The sequence below is a fragment of the Papio anubis genome, chromosome 19 (assembly GCF_008728515.1).
Source record: "Papio anubis isolate 15944 chromosome 19, Panubis1.0, whole genome shotgun sequence".
NCBI lineage: Eukaryota > Metazoa > Chordata > Mammalia > Primates > Cercopithecidae > Papio > Papio anubis.
This window is the reverse complement of record NC_044994.1, coordinates 65955442-65977694: the sequence shown is the minus strand read 5'-3', so window position 1 is coordinate 65977694 and position 22253 is coordinate 65955442.

Below are 22253 nucleotides of genomic sequence, written 5' to 3'. Positions count from 1 at the left end.
ACAACCTCGTGGAGCAGAACCACAACAGCCTGGGAAAGAACCATTTTTCTCTCTTTACAAAATAATTATTTGGAGTCCCCATCATATTTAGACAAACTTATGTCCTGAATATAAATGCACACCATCCGTTCTTGTAATATCCTCATTTAATGGCATCAATACGTTCTTGGAAATTGAAACTATAAGTGACATGACATATACTGAAACCAATTTTTTTCTTATCAACGTGATAAGACGAGTTGAAGGAGATGGTGTTATTGGAGGACCTGTTGTTTGCTCTTTCATTTAAAGTTGCAGTTTTCAAGACCCAACCTATCAATAATGTTAAGTGTGGACTTACTTGTCATTTTAGCCACTTAACACAGGGTTGGTAATATATTGCTTGTCATCCTTATACAGCTAATTTCTCTGTTTTTATTAACATATTCAAATTATCTTCTGCTAAAATAGCGATTCGATAATGTTTTCAATAGTGAAGTAGTGAGTGAATAGAATAGCTCTCCCTCTCCCCCCTAAAAACGTTCCGGTCCACTCAGAACCTCAGAATGTGACTTTATGTGGAAATAGTGTTTTTGCAAACGTAATTAAGGATCTCAAGATGAAATTATATTCGATGTGGGGTGGGCCCTAAATCCAATGACTGATGTTTTCATAAAAGGAGAGGAAGATTTACACACAGAGACACACAGAGGTGGCTCCATGAAGACGCAGGCTGAGACTGGAGTGTTGTGGCCATAAGCCAAGGAACACCAGGAGTCACCAGAAGCTAGAAAGAGCAGGGGAGAAGCTTTCCAAGAGTCTTCATGGAAAGTGTGGTCCCGCTTCCATGGTGACTTAACTTCTTGCCTTCAGTACTGTGAGAGAATAAACTGTCATTGTTTTAAGCAGCCAAATTTGGGAAATTTGTTATAATAATTCCAAGAAACTAACACAGGAGATAAAACTAGATGACTATAGTTGAAAGGCCCATTTTAGCCCCCAATGTCTCATTTTCCCAGCGTCCCACCAAGAACAAAATCAATGGCACATAAAAGGATTAAACTGAATAAAGTTAAGATTAAGGGAGTCCCCAAGGGCCAGTGGTACACCAGCAACAGGAGAAACCATTTCAGCCCTGAAACTGAAGACAGACGTGGGGACAGTCTGTCTTCTGGAGCCTGGTGAGATGAGGAGCCTAAGAAAAATGGCCACTGACAGGAATTATGACCTTAGAGGAATGTGTCACCACCAGAACTACAAATGCAACAGGGAGAAATGCAGTCATAAACACCCAGAACTGTCTCCCACCCTAGGTCCTCTGCCAGTCCCTCTCCTTGACCACTTTCCACTAAAGTCAGGGGAGATCATGTTAAAGAGTCTATGGTAGTTGGCCCATGAGGCACAGAGCAGGGCAGAAAGGGGCAGAAAAGGGATCTGGGCCCTAATTCAAATGGGCAACACTCAGCAGGGATTTCATGACTTGATTTGGCAGAATGTGCAACCATCTGAAAGGGTTATCCCAGTACTGAGCTCCTCAAGGGAGAATATATTTAGTCATTTTAGCAAACTCAGCATCTACCACAAAGCTAGGCATCATAAATCTTCTTACATATGTGACCCGTCTTTGGTAGCAAACATTACTTATTCCCATTATAATTACTCCAAGTTAAACTATATGTCATCTAAAATCTTGTCTACTCAATAGGATATTAGGCACATGGTATATAAAATGTGACTGCCAAGTATATACATTTGTTATGTATGTGAGGAATGCTTGTTAATCCCAGTTTGTACTCTCAGTAAATAGTGTTTGAATGCCTGACTGGATGAATAAAGATTTCTCAGATTTGTGCCTTAAACTCCTAGAGGTATTAAGAAAATATCAGGTCCAACACGCTCCTGGCCAATCTAATCTGTTTGAAGAATGCTCTGTGTTTTCTCATAAGAACTGTTTTCCCAAAGCACAGAAAGACATCATAAATGTACAATTCTTAGAGACTCAGACTTTGAGTTTTTCAAGAAAATAAAATAAGGTGAGCATGAGCCCTGCTAAAGGTAAAATCCCTTATCATGAAATTCCTTTCACCTTAGAAATAATTGAGCTCTATTTTCTAGCAATGTCTCCTTCCAGATGATCAGTGAAGCGATATGTGCTCTGTAGGTTTAGGTGCAGAGAATATTAATAGAATGTATCATACGTATAATTTGAGTGGAAAAAAGCACACAAAGAGAAACTTGGGGGAAATGAATTAGAAAATTGGTCACATTGAAAAGAAAGAGGGCAGCAAATTTGCTCAGACTCATGAGACTGATTTAGACTTGATGCCTTAGGGCGTCATATTCTAGAGAATGAGGAAGCAACAGAAACATTTACAGGTAGCGGCTTCTCCTTCTCCCTTATCGTGATGAGCCCAGGATGGTAGGGACAGAAAGCAGAGCAAAATTCCTTAAAGCTCGCTAGGGAGCTAAGGAAACCGTGCAGTTTGTGAAAGAATACCAAGATAGAAGATGTCTCTCACTAGTCACCTGTGATCAAGTCATCCCCCGAGTTAGCACCCACCAGATGCTAAGTGCTGTGGAAAGTAGAAAGAGTGATATTAGAGAGCATGATTCCCACTCTGAAGGGCCTCTAGTCTAGCAATGAAAAAACTAACTAAAACGTTGATTAAATGCGGTTTGCTGTCATGATAACATCTCCACAGTGCTATAGAAATAGAAGACTAACAGCTTCAGGAGCTTAAATAGGCTTCCAAGAAGGAATACTAGAGACGAGGTGCATAGACTAGTAGAGGGTGAAGGATGCATGGGGAAGGAGGGTATGTCTAGCGAAGAAAGTAGCATGAACAAAGGCAGGGAAGTATGAAAGTGCTGGTGCTGAAACACAGCTCAAACAGGTCCATGGTTGTTGGTGAGGGGTGTGGCTTGGTAAGGGGTGTGCTATAATGTGGAGTGTGGCTATCATGAAAGGTGCGGCCATAGTGAGGAGTGAAAGTTTGGTAAGGGGCATGGCTATTAGTGAGGGGTGTGGCTATATGGTGAGTTGTGGGTGTGGTTAGGAGTGTGGTGAGGGGTGAGGCTTATTACCGGGTGTGGCTGTCAGTGAGAAGGTGTAGCTGGTGAAGGGCATGGCTGATGGTGAGGGTCTTAGCTATAGTGTGGGGTGTGAACCTGTAAGAGGCCATGGCTGATGGTGAAAAGTGTGGCTGTTAGTCAGAGGATGTGGCAGTATTGTGGGATGTGGTGTGGTGACAGGCATGGCCATTAGTAAGGGGGTGTGGCCATACGTGGGGTGTGGCTGTAGTGAAGGGTGAGGCTTTAGTGAGGGGCTGTGGCTATAGCGTGGGGCATAGTTGTCATGAGGGGCGTGGTTGTAGTAAGGGGCGTGGCTATTAGTGAGGGTCATAGCTATAGTGTGGGGTATGGACATGGTGAGGGGTGTGGCTTAGCTAGCTTTTGGTGTATAATGAGGGGCATGGCAACACCATGAGCATGACCACAGTGACAAGATTGTTTTGAACGAAAGAATATGAAGCTGAAAATAGATGGAGTATGGAATATGTAATTTATTGATTGAAATACATAGATGTGAAGCTAAACAGGTAAAATCATTCTGAAGGTAATGGAGTGAGACTAGAAAGTTTGCACTTAAGAGAAGTTTCTCTAGCCACAGTATTAACAGGTGAATTAAAACAGAGGGATTGGAGGAAAAGAAAGAAATTAGGAAACTATTGAATAGTCCAGAAAAATAATATAATAGCATACAGTAAGAGAGTGGGAATGGAAGCGAGATGACAGAGCATCAAAAAAGATACACCAGTCAAGAGTGTTTAACTTCGCTCCAGCCCGGCCCCCTTCCGTGCCTCAGGAGCCCACAGTGTGGCCGCATCTGTTACATGGTCATCTGTGAAGAGTTCCCCTTCTGAAATCTTTACGCCACTAAACCATCTTGTGCATAAATTATTAATCTCTAGAATCTCTCCTGTTATATCACTTCTTTGACCTCATCAAAGCCACCTACACCTTTGCTTTTTCTTTAAACTCCTGTGTTTGGTCATTCATTTAATGCTGCCTCCATCAGCTGGCATGTGCGTCTCTCTTCAGTGCTCTTCAAGCAGTCCAAGAAGTCCAGGAGATGAGTCCAGGAGACCCATCTGCCTTCTCCATTCAAACACCCAATGTGATGAGTACTGTTGGAGAAAATCACCATTATACTTTTCTCTGGATTTCCAAGGCCTGCATAAAAACGTATTTCCTGGTGATCTCCACCTTCAATTTACTATATCCAAAAATTAGCTCAAAATCTGTATTAACCCCCATTCTGAAGCCTGACTCTTCTTATCTTGGTGAATAGTCATCCAGTCATCAAAGTCAGGAGCCAGGAGCCAAGCCCAATTCTTCCCTTTCTCTCACTGAAACCATGTCCCAAAGAGTTAAAGAAACCAATGACTAACAGAATTTCTTGAGTTTGCATAACACACACACACACACACACACACACACACACACAGCACTGAAATTTCCTTTGCTTGTAAGACAACAAAACTGGCTGAAATCAGTTAAAACCAGTGTAGCAATTAGATTATCTGCAGAACAACCTTGCTGAAATCACAGCCTGAATTTCAACAGCATATTTCATATGAACGCCTCCTGAATTTGCACATGGGACCTATGAGGTAACATGAAAGAATAGCTGCTCATGCCTTTTTTCCTTTCACCAGTTGCCTGCTAATCCCGCAATCCACCTTTAAACCTTTTTAGTAAAAATATGGCGGTAAAGTCAGCAGAAGGAGACAGATTTGAGCTGGACACCTGGTCTCCTTGTTGATCGACTCACAATAAAAGCCAGTATCGGCTTCCAGTGCACTGGGCAGCGAGCCCTCTGCTCAGTAATATCACCTCCTATGTTTGCTTGGTGATCAAGTCCTGTTGAAGAGTGGAAATTAAAGAATTGTGCATTTTATTTTTTCTCTAGTTCCTTTGTGAAAGTAGGTTTCAGGTTCAGTTTCTAAGAGTAACAGGGACAGACCTTAAGGTTATTAGGCTGGGCATGGTGGCTCACATCTGTAATCCCAGTATTTTGGGAGGTCAAGGCGGGTGGATCACTTGAGGTCAGGAGTTTGAGACCACCCTGGCCAATATGACAAAACCCCATTTCTACTAAAAATATAAAACTTAGCCAGGCTTGGTGGTTCGCACTAGTCCCATCTACTTGGGAGGCTGAGACCGGAGAATTGCTTGAACCTGGGAGGTGAGCTTGCAGCAAGCTGAGATCGCACCATTACACTCCAGCCTGGGCAACAGAGTGAGACTTGGTCAAAAAAAAAAAAAAAGACATTAAGGTTATTGGCTGTTAAATTCAAAAGGCAATTTTTTGAGCTATAAAACATGAGGATGGGAAGTAAAATAATCTCTAAGATTCCCTTCAGTTTATTTACATTATAGTTAATGATCCCTGAGTGCAACCATTTCAAAAATATATTTTTAGGTATTTTTTGAAAAATGTCTTCAGCGTTTTATATCATAGACACCTCATTATGGAAATCTCTCCACCCTTTAAATTCAATTCACTCTCTGTCACAAAGAAATTATATTTTAATAAAATTTTCTGAGTTCATAAATAAATGCAACACAAGAGACACAAGAAGAGACAAGAAGTATAAACCTAAATGCCTAAAAAGGTAAAATATGCCAAAATAAAATGTACTTACGAGCGAAGAAAAGAGGTAAACCAAAAATAAACTGACTGAATTAAGACAAATGTATGGGAATTAGTGCATTTGTGTAAAACAATATATAATAATGCAAAATATAATGAAAGTCACTGTCTAACTTTTTTTTTTTTAATGAAACAGGGTCTTGCTCTGTCACCCAGGCTGGAGCACAGTGGTGGGATCATGGCTCACTGCAGCCTTGACCTCCTGGGCTTAAGCGATCCTCCCACCTCAGCCTCCCAAGTAGCTGGTACTACAGGCACACACCACCACTCTTAGCTAATTTTGTTTGTTTGTTTGTTTGTTTTTTGTAGAGACAGTGTTTTGCCATGTTGCCCAGGCTGGTCTCGAACTTCTGTGTTTAAGCGATACCCCTGTCTCGGTCTCCCAAAATGCTGAGATTACAGGCATGAGCCTTCATGTCTGGCTCTAATTTAAATAGAATAAAGCACATAAACTCTTGTATAATGAGTTTTCTGTGGCTAAATTGTACTGATTCATATGTAGAAGAGTATAACAATAACAAGCCTTATTAAATTGTACATTATGTACACAGGTATTTGCTGTTATTAAGATGCATGGCTGGCAAAAGGAACAAATAAGGTACTCATGCCCTTTGTTTCTTAGAAATAGCTACAGCTGGGCAAAGCCCTTGGATGTCAGAAACAAAATGAAGTTGTATTTTCCATGCCTTCTGATTAATGTCCAATGCCTCCCAAGCACCAGTAACCAAATGAAGAATGCTAAACATTTTGTTATTAAAAAAAAATCTAATAATTGTCAGAGGACACAAATCAAAAGCTAACCATGAAAAGAGTTTCCATACTCTGTTTTCACCCTAATTCAGTTCATTAAGCATAAGCTGAGAAAAATAACTGCAAGAATGAATTTTTTAAATGTATTATTTCTATAACCAAGAATGGCTCTAACTTCAGTGTTTGTGTGACGTGTACGTGTGTGCATGTGTGTGTGTTGTGTGACTTCAATGTCACAGTATTTTATGTCAGATTGTTTGGATTCAGACCTCATAAAGTACTTGCTGTGGGGCCTTGAGGAAGTCAGCCCCTCTGAGCTGAGTTTACTCTTATGTAAAATCAGGACAGCAAGACCTACCGCAGAAACTGCAGACGTGTCTGTGATGTTCAAGCCCCCCATAAATGATAGTTTTTATTGTGATTTGCACATATAGCTGTTTAATAAAGACATGCTTTTAGCTCTTATTGACTCATGTCCAGCTCAACAGAAAAAAAGTGCCTGGAAAAGAGAAACAGCAAAAAATAAACGTGATTTCATATATATGTATATATTACACTATGAATTAAAGGTAATACACACAAAATGATAAGAAGTTGAGACATCACATTGTTTTTGAAAACAAAATGAAGTTGTTTCTAATTAATAACTTTCAAATGGATTTTCCCCTTTTTACGTGACATATCACTGTGAATTATAACACTCACAAGGTTCTGGTGGTGGGTCTGCAAGAAAAATCTAGTATGTCTCCCACTTCAGAGACAGCCAGAACTAGGAGGAGCATCACCGAGCGTGCAGCTATTTCACTCTCCTGGGGTCTAGTTCACTGTCCATGCTGGTCTATACCACTTCTAATTCCTTGGAACTCAACATTCAGTTTCTGATCTGACGTTATCCAGTCTTTTAGGAAAGCAATTGTCATGAGAAAGAACACAAATTACCCATTCTCTGTCACAGTAATGCAGCGAATGTCTGAGGGAACTGGATGCTGGTAATGTCATGAGGTTCTTGGCACGCGTTTGTATCTAAGAAGCTCATACAGGGTACAGTAAATTCAATGACAGAAACAGATCTTCAGAACACCTATTTTATTTCTCCCCAAATTTCAGATTGAGAAATGTATGTCAGAAAGAGTTGTTTATTTGAATTAAATGTATACTGTGGACAGAATAACGAATGAGCAGAATATCAGTGCACTTATCCATGTATCTTTACCCAGATCAATTTCTATTTTCTATCTACCCCTTTGTCTTCAAACTGTGCTTCTTGAGTCATTTTCAGCATATTGTTCTATCCAAGAAAAACACAAAACCAAGACCAAGGAGTCTAGAAAATGAATTTAAGTTGTTACTAAAAGTTCAAAGACAGAATGAGCAGGAGATCTACATTAGTTAAAAATTCAGGCTCTGAAGTCAAACTCCCAGGATTCTTTTATCTTCTCGGTCACTGGAGCATTTAACCTCTCTGTGGTTCAGTTTCCTTATCTGTGAAATGGCCATAATAACAGTTCCTGCCTCTTCGTTCATTGTGAGAGTTAAATGAGTTATTTTAAAACTGTTTCTCACATGTGGATTGTAGTGTTGATAACATGATACATTTCATCAAAATGCATAGAACTGCATGCTTAAAAGCATGTATTTTACTGCATATAAATTAAACTTCAATGCATCTTATGCTAAAAACTTTTCCTGACACACATAACAGCTGAATTATAATCACTATAATCATCAACCTCGCACAACTCAGAAAACACCTTCCTGAAAATTGTATTTGCATTATCCTTATCTAAATTCCACATCGTCAGGCTGCGAATCATATTCTCTGTTCTCGACTCACCCTCACTCTTGCTTTCTTACTTCCCTTCATCCTCAGGCACATTGTTCTCTCCTTCATCCTTCCTTCCACTCCTATGCACTCTTCCTTACATATAATAGCTTAGAACAGGAGAAGAGGAAGTAAAATGGGTGCATATTTTGGATTGTGCTTTGATGTGTGTGTGTATGTGCAACATGTATGTCCAGTTGTTTAAACCAAAGTCATAAAATACTAACTCAAACAAAACAGGGATTCTTTTTAGAAGAGTCCTTTATTGTCTCTTGGACAAACAAACTAATGGGAAAAACTAGACAGCAGCCGAGGCTCAGGAGTAACTAGCAGCTGGAAGTGACCATAACTTCTTTATTCTTCCTGTACGTGAACTCCAAAGGCTCCTGAGCATCAGCTCCGAGGTTGAGATAGGATCTTTTGGTGGGTCACAGTCCAACCCTAGTGGAAAGCACGATGTTCAGAAAACCCCTCAGCAAAGTAAGTACTGGGGCCATGTTAAATATCACAATATGGATATTATAAAATATTATTTTACATAAATACTATGAGCAAGTTTTTATGTTGGCTGGGCCAGCATGGTATTAAGGAAATGTCTCCAAGTAAAAGCTGGACACAGAGAGGTCAACTAGCTGAGTGGACATTTGCTCAGAAGCTTCAGCTCCTGGTGGCCTGGCTGAACTTCACAGCTGATGGTGCATAAAGGGGTTTCTTTCAGTTGGTGCAGATATGGATCCACTCAGCTCTCCAGGTGGCCAAGTGAAGAAATATAAACATTTTTGTGTGTTCCATGACATACAGAATTTAAGAATCCCTAGCTTGGAACTGGATTTTAAACTGCCATCAAAATGGGGCTAAGAAGACAAAGCCTGAGGTTCTATTAGGATGGGAGTTTGTATCAGACATTCAGGAAAAATTCAGGAACTTGAAAGACAAAATTCTAGAGAAAAAAATAGAAAAAGAAAATAAGACACCTTGAAGATACGCTTTGTTCCTGTCTTGGTCTCAGCTATGGGTAGAGAGGAGACAATGAAATGAATTTATGAGCATTCCTAAACATAAGCCCAGTTTCATAACAATTTTTAGCTTCCTTTAGTACCCTAAGAAAGCACAATTTGGAATTAAGTTCAATGATCCCAGCATGCTAATGGCCCTAGTGCCCAACTGCATACCAAAATTCCTCACAAATATGAACAGAAAAATTACCGAAAACTAGCAAACTGAATCCCACAACCCATTAAACATATTATACACTCTAACTAAGTGGGATTTATCTCAGGAATGTAAGTGTGGCTCAGTATAAGAAAATTGATCAATGTAATATGCCATATTAATAAAGTACAGAAACCACATGTTCATCTCAAACTGTATACTTCTTGTGCTTCTTCAGTCAAATGCGAAATAAGCATTTGACAAAGTCTAACACCCATTTATGATAGAAACTCTCAACAAATAGAAATATAAGGTAACTTGATAAAGGGCATCTCTGAAAAAAACCGTAACTATCATACTTAATGGTAAAGGATTGAAAGAGCTCCTCTAAGATTAAGAACAACAAAAGAATATCTGCTCTTACCACCACCACCTTTCTACTAGAGGTTGTAGAGAGGGCAATTAAGAAAGAAATGAAATAAAAGTCAAATTCTTATAAGACCATCTCTCCATTCCCATAGTGAATGGAACATGCATCACATCAATTTCCCATGGACAAAGCCATTAACTCCGACTAAGGGTGCCAGGTAACACAGAAGGTATCTCCCAGCACCCCTGTAGAAACTGGCATCTAAGCTCACACTCCTTGATTTCTGAGCATGCAGTGCATATTCCTCACATCCAAGGATGCTATCACTGTTGTCATGTGAATAAGAAATAGCATTTCTCTGCTGGAATACAATATCATAGTGTATGCAGCTGCACTCAAGTCCAAGGACTCCTGTCTGCAGGAGATCAAAAGAATGAGGGACCAATGCCACCCACCAACCTTCAGTCCACAACTTTTAGCTGCAGCAAGTGGCATTGTTGATGTTCACCCAAAACCTATGCATCACGGTTTCTAAAGAAATTAAGGGTAAATTTATAAAGTTCCACCCTCCACCCAAAGAAAGACCAATTGACTATCATAGAAGTATGTTTTAACATACCTCTCTCAATAATTGATAGACCAAGGAGGGAAAAGATATGAACCAGAATAGGGAAGCTCTGGAAATTAAAATTAACAGTCTTGATGTAATTAACACACGTGGTACCTTACAACTGAAGAATACATATTAACTTTAAGCACACATAGAATTCCCATGGAAAATAAATGTCTATTAGGAACTAAAGGAATTGTCAACAAATTTCAAATAACTACTATAATCTCATGCATCTGATTGATTGATTACAGTGCAATTGTGTAAAAATAAACTTTTAAATGACAACTGAAAATATGCATTTGGAATAAAATAGTATTGAAACATAACACAAAACACAAAATAAATATCCATAACCCACACTGTTGACTGAAAAACATAAGGGAGAAGAGACAAATCAATCATGCAGAATTCCAAATAATCCAGATACATACTTTCCCATAAAGAAGGGGAACATAACTCATTGTTCCTTAAGTGGGTGTTGCCCACAGCGACTGAAAGGGCAACAAAAGAGTAACTTGTGGAGAACCTATGGAGAAACCTGACAACACCATCCCAGCAGTGTTCAAGGTCAACACCAACAGTCAAAAATCACAATGGTAGTGCATATCTTTGATTGGATGTGATGAAAATGACACTTTATAATCTTTATCCCAAAAATCTACAATCTCAATCTAATCATGAGATAAATGTCAGACTAACTCTAGTAGAGGGGCTTCCTGCAATATACCTGATATTCCTCTAAACTGTCAAGGTCATCAAAAGCAAAGAAAATCTGGGAAACCATCACAACCAAGACAAGAGTAAGGAGAGAGGATGCCTAAGTATAATGTGTTATCCTGGATGGAATCCTGGAACAGATAAAAGACGCCAGGTAAAACTGAGGGACTCAAAGTTTGAACTTCAGTTATACTAATGCATCAATACTGATTATTTATTTATAACGAAGGTACTGTAAAGATGTAAGGTGTTAACAACAGGGGCGTCTATGTGGGGGATCTATAAGAATACTCTACATTGTCTTCTCAATTTTTCCGTAACTCTAAAATGTTTCTAAAAATAAAGGCTATTTAAGAATAAAATATCTGCTTTGAATTCTAATAACACACTTCTAAGTAATTCATGGGTCTAAAATAAGAAACAATTATTTTGAAAATACTGCATTTTATAACTAATAGAATGTAGCAAAAAACAAAAAATGGTACTTGGAAATTTATACCCATAAGTATTTATATTAAAAAGAAGAAAGTCTGAAAATGAAACCTAAGTTTCTGGTATAGGAAAGCAGAGAAACAGCAAAATTACTCCACATAAATTAGAAGAATTAAAGAATAAAAATTAATGAAATAATAAGAATAAAGGAGACAGAATTGTTCTCCACAGGTTGATTTCATCCACTCTCATAGTTTTTAATTTCCACCACTTCTCTCCTCTGAGGTTTAGAATAAAATTTTCAATCACCTATAAGATATCTCCACCTAGATATTCAGCAGGTATGTTAGAGTCAAAATATTCAAATCTGAACTCATCATCTTTCCTGATAAAATCCTTTCTCCTCTTAATTCAAGATCTTAGATGATGGCATCAGTCTGTCTAGTCACCTACATCACCTACATGCCATTTGAGACTCCTCTCTGTAGATAATCACCAAGTCCCATAGAAATTTTTTGAATCTGCTTTAGTTCTTTCTTGAGACAGGATCTCCCTCTGTTGCCCAGGCTGGAGTGCAGTGGCATGATCTCAGCTCACCGCAGCCTTGAACTCCCGGGCTCATGTGACCCTCCCAACTCAACTTCCCAAGTACCAGCTGGTACTACAGCGGTTTGCCATCACACCTGGCTAATATTTGTGTTTTTTAAATACAGAATTGGGGTCTGGCTGTGTTGCCCAGGCCGATCATGAACTCCTGGGCTCAAGTAATCCTCTCACCTTGGCCTCCTAAAGTGCTGGGATTACAGGCATGAGCCACCATGACCGGCTCCTAGTTCTTATGTATCATCTTTCACCTAAAATACCTCAATTGTCTTTTTGGTTCTAGTTTTGATGTTATCTCTTTCAATTCATCTATACCTCAGCCATATTTAAAAATAAAATATGACCAAGTATTTCTCCAAAATAAGATCCTTCATTGACACCCCAACATCCCAAGGTAAAAGATGAACTTCCTTAGCATGTCAAGCAAGGTCCTCATGACTAAGCCTGGGCCCATATTTGCAGCCCCTTTTCATGACGTTTTCCTTCTTGCTCATTTATACATTTAGGAGGGAGCTGCTTGTAGCTTCCTGCGTACATGATGTGGTTATGTATCTCTGGGAGCTTGTGAGAGTCTTCCAAGGACTCTCATGCCACCTTTCTTTGAAAAATACTCATCTTTAAAGCTCCCATCAAGTATCATCAACTCTGGAAATAATTTCTTTACATCCCACTGAGCTCTGCCTCCCTCATCCCTATTCCTCCAGCATCCTGTGCACATCTACATCTCGGGACTTGGCAATGCTGTGTTGAAAGTATGTGTGCTTGTGTGACTATTTCTTCCACTGACTGCAACTTCAGAGTTGAACCACTTTGTTCAGCTTTTCACCTCTGTAACCTAACAGGATACCTGATACAGAAAGTTAAAAAACATTTGTTAAAAAAAGCTGAAATAAACATCCATGAATTATTATCTAACCAAATCTGATGGAAATAATTATGTTCACTGTTTTTCTTTTGTTTCCTGGTCATTTTTTTTATCAATATGGAACTCCTAAGACTTTTTCACTCATCTTTATTTTTCCAAAACACTCTGTTATCTTTTCCTCCCCTTCTCCTTTTACTTTTTCCACTTTCTCCAGCTTCCCTTTTCTTATTTCTGTTTGCCGCCTATGATTTTGCTTTTAGAGAACCCCTGCTCATTCTCCTTCAAATGTGTCTAATTCAATATTTCGATTTTTATTCTAAATTATTTAATTATGTATAATTTAGAACCACCTTCTTGGTGGTGAAAGTACATAAAAACTTCTCATGATTTCTAAAATGTTATAACCTCTCACTTAATTTTCCTCAGTCTTCTTTCATTTCCCCTAATCCTTCTTCTTTTACGCTGGTATTATTTTTGGTGTTTAATTCTTATACAAAATCATGCAAGACAAGCTTGTACAACAATATATTTTTGAAATCTTTATGTGATTCCAAAATATCAACCATGCATTTTTTTTTCAATTATTTAGGGAACAATGTGATAATGGTTAAAATTCCCTATATGATTTTCTATCATCCTTTCTCATTTCCTATAAGCATTTGTTTGTAACCTTGGAAATACAACATTTGTCAATAACTGCCAAATGCCAGATCTCTATTAGAATTAACATTTCATGAAAAGTATAATTTCACATGAAACATTTAACAAGGGAATGAAAGCAAATGAAAACATCAAGGTTAACAATTTAAAAATTATGATACTTTCAATCTCAGAGAAACATTGGAATCCGTAGGTAGATGAACTACTTGCATTAGAAATATCAGCCTTACATGTAGGTCAATGGAACAAAATAGAGAACCCAGAAATAAAGCCAAATACTTAGAGCCAACTGATCTTCAAGAAAGCATACAAAAACATAAGCTGGGGAAAGGACACTCTATTCAATAAATGGTGCTGGGAAAAATGGCAAGCCACATGTAGAAGATTAAAACTGAATCCCCATTTCTTACGTTTCACAAAAATCAACTCAAGATGGATCGATCGAAGACTTAAGGCTCGAAACCATATATATTCTAGAAAATAACATCAGAAAAACTTTTCTAGATATTGGCTTAGGCAAAAAATCCATGACTAAGACCCCAAAAGCAAATGCAATAAAAACAAAAATAAATAAATGGGACCTACTAAAAAGCTTCTGCACAGAGAAAGAAATAATCAGCAGAGTAAACAGACAACTCACAGAGTAGGAGAAAATTTTTGCAAACTATGCATTCAACAAAGGATTCATATTCAGAATCTACAAGGAAATCAGACAAATCACCTACATGAGTACAGTGTATACTGCTCGGGTGACAGTTGAACCAAAATTTCAGAAATTACCACTAAAGCACTTATCCATGTAACCAAACACCACCTGTTCACCAAAAACTATTGAAATAAAAATAAATTTAAAAAGAAGTAACAGCCTTAATGTTTAGCATATAGGATGTAAGTCTAAAAGCTTCTGCATAAAACCTCTTGTCCATTGTTTTACCTACTGCAAGAATAAATCAATAAAATTAAATTGGTAATTTAATCACAAAGCTAGGAGAAATAAGATAAATTTTACTCAATAGTAAATACTTGGTAGGAGGAAAGACAATCGGGTGAAATTATCAAGGTTCTCAGTAGAGAGGCTCCGAAGGTCACCACCACCCATCACAGAGAAATTACTAGTACTTACTCTTAACAAAACTTTGTTGAAAAAAATCACTCTTTTACCCACTTCTCAATATACAGGTACAAATACAAAGGTGAAGTGATTGCAGTTTCTGCAGGGAGAGTTAAGCCAAAGAGGTGACCTCTTTCCTCTCCTTTCCTTCACAACTATCACTTTACCTCAGTCCAAAGACACTCTCATCTCATCCATCCTAAAATAAGAAAAGTTTTCTCTTGTCTTATGTGGTCCCTTTACCCCTTATTATTTCATTTATTCATTCATCAAATATTTACCGAGCACCTTCTCTGTGCCAGCAACTGTTTTAAACACAGAAGAGTGTCTATAACACTGTAAAACCAGGCAAAAACCCTTGGGTTCATGGAGCTTACATTCTGTTCTCCACTTCTCATGCCAAAAACAATCTTCACTCCTCCCACCCCATTCAAAATTATCTCAATATTATCTGGCAAATGTCACACTACTTATTTTTGTAATACCTTTATTGAAATACAATTGGCATACTATACAATTCATCCAAAAAAAGTGTACAGTGATTTTTAATATACTCACAGTGTTGTGCAACGAACATCACAGTTGAGTTTAAGATATACATAATTTTTGATCTAGAGAAAAATCACTATGGCTGGTGTCTTGCGGAGAATGAATTAGAAGAAAACAAGACTGGAGTTGGGAAAACCAGTACGAAGGCCTTAGCTTAGGAAAGATGACGATGTATGCACTAGATAATGCAGGGAAACTGGAGAGAAGTGTCCTGGCTTTGGGAGAATCAGAAGGCAGTTTATGTGAGATATGTATAGATACACACAACAAAATACTATTCGGTCTTTAAAATACTATTCATCCATGTTGACATTTACAACATGGATGACCCCGGAGGACATTATGTCAAGTGCAATAAGACAAAAACAGAAAACAAAATACTGAAAGGTATCACTTTTATGTGGAATCTAAGAGTCAAATACATAGAAGCAGGAAATAGAAGGATGATTACCAGGAGTGGAAAGTTTAGGGGAATGGAGCAGGTACAGAGTTGCTTTAGTATAGAGATCTAATGTGCAACATGAGAACTACGGTTAATTATATTGTAACGTATATTGAAATTAGAGGGATTTTGCTGGAAATTTGCTAAGAAAGAAGATTTCAAGCATTCTCACCCCTTAAAAAGTAACTATGTGAGGAGCTGAGCATGTTAATTTGTTTTTGCAGTAATTATGTCTCTATGTATATCAAAACATTATGGTGTATACCTTACTTATATACCACCTTTATTTTTAAAGTGATAAAAATTTCAAAAATAGATGGAAATTTTCCAAACTTAAAAATCATTCATTGCCACAATTAATGGACTTCCCTGAAACAGTATTAACATTGTTAATTTCCTCTTCCTTCTCTACGTGTTCTTTTCTTTTCTTTTCTGCATTGCTCTGCTTTGACCGTTCTCTCCGGAAGTTCTGGTTGTTTTTTTTTCATGGGTCTTTCTTCTTTTATCCAAGGTAGTTGATGACGGCATTTCACTAGGTAGGTTCTGTCTTCAGCCTACTTTTTCCCTCACTTTACACAAGTTTCTGTCCAATCTAATTTTTTATCTTCTGTCTTCAGCCTACTTTTTCCCTTACTTAAGCTTCTGTCCAATCTAATCTTTTGTTGTCCAAATAATAATGAATATTAAGTTTATATCTCAAGTCCAATTTGATTATATTTGCTTGACATTTCTATACTCATCTATTCATATAAAATTCCCATTAATTATAAGCATATATGTTTATTATTTACTGATTGCACTTATTTATCAATATGTTTATTCATACTAAAATAAGCTTGCCTAAATGTCAACAAAAGCAACCTTGGGAAAATAATTTTCAACTCAGATCTGAAGAATAAAGTGGTGTCATTCTCAATGCAGGAAGAAGGAGCTTATTGGGAAAATATATTGGCAGAAATATGAGAATATTTAGTTATTCAAAATGAGAAAGAACAATATACTTTCAAGAAATACCAAAGAGTATAATGTGATTGGAGAGTACAATGTGCACAAGAGTAACAGATACAAAATGAACTGTTCTCCTACATTACACAGTCCCTGGTGCCTGGGCTGGAAGGATGCCAAGGCCATCTCAGCTGATACTGTCACTAGATCACCTGTAAATAATCTCTCCAGGTAGCCTGAGCTTCTCACAATATGGCGGCTGAGTTCTGAAAGGAAGTGTTTGGCCAGGGAGTCTCCAGAAAGCAAGTGCCCAAAAGGATTAGGTCTTTCTCGTCTAGTTTCTGAAGTTGCATAGTATCATGTCTACAATTCTCTATTGGTCAAAGCAGTTCTAGTTCAGCCAAGGTTAAAGAAGAGCAGACATAAATTCTACTTCTCAATGAAAGGAGTGTCAAAGAATTGGAATTTCACTTTGTAAACTTTTCATATTAGAATTCATTCGTGTCAATGTCAGGTAGCATATATTGATGGAAGTCAAGCAGAAAATAGTTGACACATTCAAAGAAATAATGGAGGACATTTTAAATGAAAGATCTATTTCCAGAGATGTGGGTGGGGTTAAGGGAACCAATAATGAATGGCAAAGAACCCAAGGAACATAATAGCAGGAGGCCAATGGCCACCCCTAGACGTGAAGGGACAAAGGAAAGACCCAATTAGAGCTGCAGCCATGGGACAAGGACTACTAGTAAGAAGCTCTGCCTTTATGTAGAGGAATGAATCTGCCATTTCAATAAAACCCAGGGCTGGGCGCAGTGGCTCATGCCTGTAATCCAGAACTATGTGAGGCCAAGGCAGGTGGATCACTTGAGGCCAGGAGTTGGAGACCATCCTGGCCAACATGGCAAAACCCCGTCCCTACTAAAAATACAAAAATAAGCTGGGCACGGTGGCACATGCCTGTAGTCCCAGCTACTCGGGAGGCTGAATCATAAGAATCGCTTGAACTCAGAAGGCAGAGGTTGCAGTGAGCTGAGATCATGCCACTGCACTCCAGCCTGGATGACAGAGCCAGACTCTGTCCGAAAAATAAATAAAATAAAATAAAAAAGTCCAGCAGAGAAGAAAGGAAGGAAATTAAATTCACAGTGTCCTTCTTATCCCAACTCTTGTTTCCTGCCAGTGACTCTAGTGAGAGCTAGATTTGACCAGAAAACAGAGGGCAGGAGAGCTTGAGATATGTCTGTTCTAAAGTGCATCCTCTCAAAGCACAAAGACAGGCAAAGAAGGACAGAGAAGGAAAGTGAAGGGGTGTTTGTAGAATAACCAGCATAATTTCCCACCCCCCTTCAACCTCAGCATCCACTCTCGACTTGTGTTCAGATGCAAAATTGCACATACCTAACTCAGACAATACTCGTATTCCTATCACACACCCCATCACTGTGGAGTGAGGTTGTTTCAGTCAGCCCAATGTAGACACAAAGTCAAAAAGTTAGCCACCACCATTGCTTCTCCTCGAAAGGAAGGAAAGGGAAATGAATGACAAATAATTCATATGAAACATAACTGCTGTGGTCCCTGCCTTGCAGCTGGCCATAGAACTGTGTTAATAATCACAGATTTCTTCTCCCTCATTCATTATATATTCCCCGACTTTCTGCCAGTACCCTAGCTAGTCAAAGATTTTACCTGGTGATGAGTCAAACCTTCATTCCCAGTCTCCAAATCCTTAAAGTCTACTCTCTTTATTACTTCATCAGAGTTTCTTATTAACCATTATTATTTAAAATGAGAATATCAAGAAATATCTCAGTGAAACCCCTAGCTTTCAGGTATACTCCCCTGTGCCTACCTCCACCCCAGTCTGTTTAGCAGCAACTCTCTTTCCTCTTGACAACCAGGATTAATCTTCCTCATCAGGAAAGAGACAACCTTGTCTGTTTCTTGGTTCAGCAGCAAAAGTTTCATATGTAGGTTATGCAATGGATATTGCATAACTTTTGCAATATTTATATTGCAAGTGCCAAGGGGAGAAGGAATCTGTGATTATTAACGCAGCCCTCTGGCCAGCTTCAATGCATGAACTATGGCAATTATGTTTGATATGAATTATTTGTTACTTATTTCTTTTTCTTTCCTTTCTAGGAGAAGCATTGATGGTGGCTAACATTTCAATTTAGCTTCTCTTTGGGTTGGCTGAAAAGACTTCTCCCCACAGTGATGAGCGGGCTGATAGGAATATGAGAATCATCTACATTGTGTATGTGCAATTTATTGTCATCCAAATACAAATCAAGAATGGATGCTGAGGTTGCAGGGGGAAATTATGCTGGTTATTATACATAAGCCCCTTCACATTCCTTCTCTATCCTCCTTTGTGTTTTGCAAGGATGCACTTTACAGAAGACATTTCTCAAGTTCCCTTGCCCTCTGATGTATGGCTGAGTTTAGCCAAACCTTCTGGCACTGAGTTTTTTGGAGAAAATTTATATACAGAGAAGCAGTAGTAAGTATGTGGATACTCCATTGCACCTTGCATTCCAGGGTAGTGTACACAGATTTAACAGGACTAGACATTAGACTTTGGGAGAAAGATGCTAACATTTGGGCTGTTGGAGTAAACTGCATGATAGGAAACACTGGCTTCATTCCTAGTATAATCAGGGGCTGGAACATAATAGCATGAGGATGTGGTGGAATTGTAGTTCCAGCTCTATCCTGCCAGCTCAGCATTCATACTTGGTGATAAACCAGCCTCATCCCTGGCATAAATAGAAAGCTGGGGAAACAAGCCTCCTGGCTACAGATGTATTGTGTGGTTTGCTAGTAGCATGACTCACTACCAGAATATTCAAGGTTGGGACTTAGGGGTAGAATAGCTCTTCTCTGGCATGATGGAAGGTGAAATGGATTCCAATAGGATTTATTGCCTAGGCATGTAGCTAGTTTCCTCAGAGCACCACTTCTTTTCTCTGTGGCCAGCCTCCATGGGGTTAATCTTGGGCTAGTTAACCCTCACTTCTCCATGCAACAATAAAAGAAAGCACTAACATTTCCACATCTTAATAGTAAGATCTGTGTATTCTGGCTCTGGAGAGAAGACATCATTTTGGTTGCTGGAGGTTAAGAAATATACCACGTCTTATAGGACCCCAATCCTTCAGTCTAATGCCTCTGTATTAGAGGTGCTGTAAATGAGCCTTCAGAAGATTATTTCAAGATCATATCAATTGCTTAAAAGTGATGGAGCATGCGGATTTTACAGGCTTTCACCAATTACTACACTTCTTTTACCCTGCAAAGAACTCCTTAATCAGAGCTTACATTGCTTGGGACATTGCCGTGATGAATAAAACATTTAGTAAGTCCACAAATTGTGCCGCTAGTAGAAGCAATGTAGGAAGGGAAGGCAAATATAAATTTGGGACATACATCTATTCTCATGAGGATGAATCATTAACCGCCCCCCACATAGTGGAAGTAGTTCAATGTAATAATCCTAACCAGTTGATTCCTGTGGGTCCATCCTGAGAATTTTGCTTTTGTCTTTGTCATTGGCAGTGTGAGTAATTAGTAACAGTAGTAGCCAGATTAGTCTTGGCAGTGTGAAATCCTAATTGTTGAGCCCATGCATAGCCTCTATTCCTGTTGGCATGGCCCTTCTGGACAAAGGCTCATTGAGCAAGCAGCAGGGAGCACGGAGCAGAGAGGAGAGGAAGAGGCTGGATAATACCCACTAGATGGATGATCTTCTCCACCTAATAAGAGCATTCTCTGGGGGCATTTGCACAGTACATGGATGACTTGGCACAAGAAGTTCATATACACACAACTTCCTCTTTGTTCTTCCAATAATATTCCCTTAGCCTTACATTCCGCTACTTCCAAATTTCTCACCATTCAGCCCACCTATCATCGATGTTTAAAATAAGAGTTCTACCTCACTGTCATGCAAAGTGGACAATCAGATAAATTACCTCATGCTATGCCTACTCTTCTCTACAGAAATGTATTTCATGGCCAGCCTTGGTTTCATTCTAATGTAAGTAGCCATCCACAGCTGGTTGGTGCCAGCATACCTTGTAGACCCATTTGTAAGCCATGTCTGTGCTTTTTGTTGCTCTCGTAATTCGTCCGTGGAAACTCCCCATGAGACCAGAGTGTAGGTTGCAGAGGTGATGAAATAGCAGAATTGGGATTCTGAGCTACCTGCTCATGCAATATGCTCACACCTACCTTCCCTCCTCAGGCCAGTTTTCTCTACATCATTTTCATTTATTTAAGAATGTTGCTGTTACAGCTACATTTATGATTTCATGGATGGTTAGTTCAGTTTTTGATTGGTAGAGTCTAGTTCCTGACAAGGAGCTCATGTTATATAATCACTTGTGGGTCCACTGTTAGAAACTCAGTCTCTACCAGGGCTCAGTGGCAAAGCAAGTGTTGCCTTGAAAATGCAAGAGAATGGTCAGCAGAAAGAAAGGCTTTATTCTAAGCTCTAGATGTATGTTCTCTAATTCCCTTTAGTGGGGTGGCAAGAGAACCCATAAAGCATACGTAGTTCTTTATGGACAGTGCTTGAGCCAATTTATTAAATTCTAAATCCTGAGTGAGTTCATCTATTTTAATAAATTCATCTTCACCCAATCTTATATTTTGTTTTCCTTTGTCTAGTACTCTTATAATATCTTCCGCCATATGTTTCCTAGATACCTAAGAATTAAAATAGGCAAAACTCCTTTAGTTTAATCGTTTCCTCATCCTGAGCAGGTCTTCCCCTTCTCTGTCTCAGCTATGCTAAGATTTAATTATCTTTATGCATTAGGAGGCAATGAGTTCTAGTGGGGATAGGGCCTGAGAAGAATTAGCATCTCCTAAGAAAGCACCTCTACGGGAAGAGGCATTAAAACATTTTTATGCAAAAGAAGATTCTTATAGCTTCCTAGGTAGAAACAAGGAAGGTTTGAGGACTGAGGTTCAGTGTCTCAGACTCATCCCTTTATCTTCAAAGGTTCTCATCTCACATCTCAGATCCCACTGTTTCATAACCAGTCCCCTACTTTAGCACAGAAAATCTGACAGGACTGAGCACTTGTTTTGGCCTTGTAACCTTGTGACACTTAAAAGCAGTCCACGGATTTAATACTCAGCCAGGCTGACCCTGTAAATACAGGAAATAAGACCTCCTGTTAAAGTCATCATAGAGGCTTTCAGATTCTTCATGATGCATTGAGACAAGCATTCAAGGTGGTCAGTTTGTCTATATTTGTACAATGAACATTGGAATTTTTTGTACCATATAGTATCTCACCGACAATAAAATGTGTAATATTTCAGAGACAATAAAAAATCAGATATTCCATAAACTCTGTGGTCACTATTGCCCTGTAATGGTTTAAAATATGTCCACAAATTCTTAGATAGCCTCTTTAAAAGGTAAAACCTAATCCCACTCTCCCATCCCTGGTTGAGTGTAGGTTAAACTTAGCTACTTACTTCTAATGTTCAGAATGAGCTGGAGGCA